Source organism: Theropithecus gelada, chromosome 19 (assembly GCF_003255815.1).
Source record: "Theropithecus gelada isolate Dixy chromosome 19, Tgel_1.0, whole genome shotgun sequence".
In the NCBI taxonomy this organism is placed as follows: domain Eukaryota; kingdom Metazoa; phylum Chordata; class Mammalia; order Primates; family Cercopithecidae; genus Theropithecus; species Theropithecus gelada.
The window spans coordinates 14,793,444-14,798,321 of NC_037687.1; the positions used below are offsets into that span (position 1 = coordinate 14,793,444).

A 4,878-nucleotide genomic window follows, 5' to 3' on the forward strand; every position below is an offset into this window, starting at 1 on the left:
ATCCTGGCTAACACGGTGAAACCCCGTCTCTACTAAAAAATACAAAAAAAAAAAAAAAACTAGCCGGGCGAGATGGCGGGCGCCTGTAGTCCCAGCTACTCGGGAGGCTGAGGCAGGAGAATGGCGTGAACCCGGGAGGCGGAGCTTGCAGTGAGCTGAGATCCAGCCACTGCACTCCAGCCTGGGCGACAGAGCGAGACTCCGTCTCAAAAAAAAAAAAAAAGAAAAAGAAAAAAATAATTGAGCTCCAGTAACAGACCCAGAAGAAAAGGAAATCTATAAAATGCCTGAAAATGAATTCACAATGATTCTCTAAAAGTTCAGGAGTCTAAAAGAAAATACAGATAGAAAATTAAATGAAATTTGAAAAAACTCTATAAACAAAATTAGAAGTTTGGCAAAGAAGTACAAACAATTAGAACCACAAATAGAAGTCCTAGAAAGAAAAAACCATAATAACCTAAATGAAAAGTTTGATACAAAGTAGGAGTAAGAGTGTAGAGATATTTTATTTCTGTGATCAAAGTTAAGTGGTTATCATCTTAAAATAATCTTTTAACACTATAAGATGTATTTTGCAAGCCTCATGGCAAGCACAAAGCAAAGGCCTATAACATACACAACAAACAAAAAGGAAGAAGTCAGAAATCAGTGTTCGCTTTGGCAGCACATAAACTAGAATTGGAATGATACAGGGATGATCGTGGCCCCTGCACAAAGATGACATGCACATTATTTTTTTTGCCGGGGGGGTGCGGAGTCTCGCTCTGTTGCCCAGGCTAGAGTGCAGTGGCGCGATCTCGGCTCACTGCAAGCGCTGCCTCCTGGGTTCATGCCATTCTCCTGCCTCAGCCTCCCGAGTAGCTGGAACTACAGGTGCCCACCATCACGCCTGGCTAATTTTTTTGTATTTTTAATAGAGACGGGGTTTCACCATGTTAGCCAGGATGGTCTCGATCTCCTGACCTCGTGATCCGCCCACCTCAGCCTCCCAAAGTGCTGGGATTACAGACATGAGCCACCACACCTGGCCGACATGCACATTCTTGAAGCATCCCAACATAAAGCTTGTTTTAAAAGGAAGAAATCAAAACATACCACTAGAAGAAATCATTTAAGCACTAAGAAAAACAGTAAAAGAGGGAGAAACAAAAAGAATACATAAAATAACTGGAAAATAATCAGGAAAATGGCAATAGTAAGTCCTCACCTGTCAACAATTACCTTGAATGGACATGAATGACATTCTCCAATCAAAAAACATGGGGTGAAGGAATAGATAGAAAGGAGCACCCAATCATGTGCTGCCTACAAGAGACTTAATTCACCTGTAAGAAACTCAGAATGAAAGAGATGGGATGGAAAAAGATATTTTAGGGCTGAGGATGGTGGCTCACACCTGTAATCCAATGCTTTGGGAGGCCAAGGTGAGCAGATCACTTGAGGTAGGCATTCGAGACCAGCCTGGCCAGCATGGTGGAACCCCATCTCTACTAACAGTACAAAAATTAGCCGGGCATGGTGGCATGTGCCTGTAATTTCAGCTACCAGGGAGGCTGAGGCAGGAGAATCACTTGAACCCAGAGGCAGAGGTTGCAGTGAGTTGAGATCACACCACTGCACTTCAGCCTGAGCGACAAAGCAAGACTCCGTCTCAAAAAAAAAGAAAAGAAAGAAAAATATATTCTACCCAAAGGGAAGCCAAAAAACAGCAGGGATTATAATCCTTATGTCAGGGGAAAAAAAAAAACTTTAAATAAAAAACTATAAAGAAACAAAGAAAAACATTATATAATGATAAAGGGATCAATTCAGCAACAGGATACAACAATCATAAATATATATGCACCCAACAATGGAAAACATAAATGTATAAAACACACTCCCTGAGGGATTCATGTCATGAAAAAGTACGAAGGTTTGCTTCAAATCTTCAGAAACTGAAGTAAAATGAAACCCCAAGCCAAGAAACTCAGACTCCACTTAAGAAATCCAGATCTAGGCCCAGCGTGATGGCTCATGCCTGTAACCCCAGCACTTTGGGAGGCCGAGGCGGGCAGATCACAAGGTCAGGAGTTTGAGGCCAGCTTGGCCAATATGGTGAAACCCCATCTCTACTAAAAATAGTCAGTTGTGGTGGCGCATGCCTGTAGTCCCAGCTACTCAGGAGGCTGAGACAGAAGAATTACTTTAACCCAGGAGGCAAAGTTTGCAGTGAGCTGAGATCAAGCTACTGCACTCCAGCCTGGGCAACATAGCAAGACTCTGTCTCAAAAAAAAAAGGAATCCAGATCTAATAAAAAGCATACTGGCAGACATGCCCTAAATATGTCTGAAACAGGCCTTTTCATGGTGAAGTAAACAACACCAAAGAGAAGAACAGAACCCTTTATAGAGACTGTGATAGAAAGTCAATCACACGGAAGACTGCACAGTGAAAAATAATGAGATATGACTATTTAAGAAGTATAATTACTTAACATGACAAAACATTGTTAAATTGAAACAAATTTATAGGCAAATCACAAACTAGAACAAAGTTGTGATAAATGTTTAACTCTTACAAATTAACAAAAACATGAGCCAGGCTCAGTGGCTCATGCCTACAATGCTAACACTTTTGAGAAGCCAAGACAGGCAGATTGCTTGAGCCCAACAGTTTGAGATCAGCCTGAGCAACATGGTGAAACCTCATCTCTACAAAAAAAAAAAAAATATATATATATATATATGTATATAGAATATATATATTTTTATATATGTATATAGAATATATATATTTATATATATGTATATAGAATATATATATTTATATATGTATATAGAATATATATATATTATATATATATATATATAAATTAGCCAGCCATGATGGCACGTGCTTGTAGTCCCAGCTACTCTGGAGGCTGAGGTGGGAGGATCACTTGAGCCCAGGAGATCAAAACTTCAGGTAGCCATGATTGCACCACTGCATCCAGCCTAGGTGACAGAGAGAGACCCTGAGAAAGAAAGAAGAAAGAAAAAGAGAGAAAGAGAGGAAAGAAGGAAGGAAGGAAGGAAGGAAGGAAGGAAGGAAGGAAGGAAGGAAGGAAGGAAGGAAGGAAGGAAGGAAGGAAGGAAGGAAGAAAGGAAGGGAGGAAGGAGCTGGGCGCGGTGGCTCACGCCTGTAATCCCAGCACTTTGGGAGGCTGAGGCAGGCGGATCACAAGGTCAAGAGATCAAGACCATCCTGGCCAACATGGTGAAACCCTGTCTCTACTAAAAACACAAAAATTAGCCAGGCATGGTGGCAGGCGCCTGTAATCTCAGCTGCTCAGGAGGCTGAGGCAGGAGAATCGCTTGAACCTGGGAGGTGGAGGTTGCAGTGAGCCGAGATGGCGCCACTGCACTCCAACCTGGCAACAAAGCGGGACTCTGACTCAAAAATAAATAAATAAATAAATAAATAAGAAAGAAAGAAAGGGAGAGAGGGAGGAAAGAAGGAAGGAAGGAAGGAAGGAAGGAAGGAAGGAAGGAAGGAAGGAACGAAACGAAAGGAAGAAAGAGAAAGAAAGGAAGGAAGGGAAGGGAAAGGAAAATGCATGGGACCCCTCCCCAACATTCATGGAGCTCAAATAAAGACCCATATACCATGTGACTGAATATTTACAGTTAAAAGTAAAGCTAATAAACAGTTAAGTAAAATATGCTCTAACTCATCACAATGACAGACAACCTTCATAACGAAATGAACAAACAGACTTCAGTGTAGGATTTCTGCACTCTTTAAAGTTCCACTCCAGAATGTGATGCTGTGGAGAGCACTGTGTGCTCATTTCTAGCCCATGTCCTATCCCCTTCTCTTCCCACCCCAGGTGTCACTTAGCATTGCAAGGGGCCTTGTGTGTATGTGTACAGCTATCCCAACCATGTATGTTCAAGATGCAGTTACACCCCTCCATCAGCAACCACTGCTTAACCACACCTAAGGAAATATACGCCAGCAGTGTGGTTCACATCAGAAGAAAGAAGTCCCACCTTTTGGCCCTGCTAGTGGCTTGGAGCCACCCGGGCAGGGACTTCTAGGGTCTTGTAGAGCATCCTCTATAATGGAGTGCAAGCTCAAGGTAAACACATACTCTTGACTTTGTAAACTCTTCACCCTTTGGGATGGGGTAGGACAGAACAGGGTCAGAGTAGTCCTCAGATGCATCAGTGCCAGGGTAGGGTCCCTCTTGTCCACGGCTAACAGTGGTCCTCTAATACCCCAGTATAAAATCAGCGGATGACCCTGATTTCATTATGATATAATATATACATGGATTGAAACAACAAACTCTACTCCATAAATACATAGAATTATTATGTGTCTGTCTAGATAATTTCACCTCTAGATTTTTCTCATTGAAAAATAACCACACTTAGATGTATAGGAATGTTCATAATTGCATTATTTAAATTTTTAAAGAGGACATGACCTAAGTGTTCTACAGGCGAATGCCCTTAACAAACAAGGGTAAAACAAAATACTGACACTCTAATTGAAAAATATATAAAGCATAAAAATAATAAGACATTATTAAAGTCATATATTTGAGAATAGATAATAATATGGAAAGAATTCTCATCTATGGGTTGTGTGAGAATGGGATAAGAAACAGTACCGAGGCTGGGCGCGGTGGCTCAAGCCTGTAATCCCAGCACTTTGGGAGGCCGAGACGGGCGGATCACGAAGTCAGGAGATCGAGACCATCCTGGCTAACCCAGTGAAACCCCGTATCTACTAAAAAAATACAAAACACCAGCCGGGCGAGGTGGCAAGCGCCTGTAGTCCCAGCTACTCGGGAGGCTGAGGCAGGAGAATGGCGTGAACCCGGGAGGCGGAGCTTGCAGTGAGCT

The 4,878-nt window shown here is 42.1% G+C and overlaps 1 pseudogene; it reads left to right on the forward strand.

The window, feature by feature from the left end:
• The first annotated feature begins 651 nt into the window (after positions 1–651).
• LOC112613644 lies at positions 652–742 on the forward strand (annotated as a pseudogene).
• The last annotated feature ends 4,136 nt before the right edge of the window (positions 743–4,878 follow it).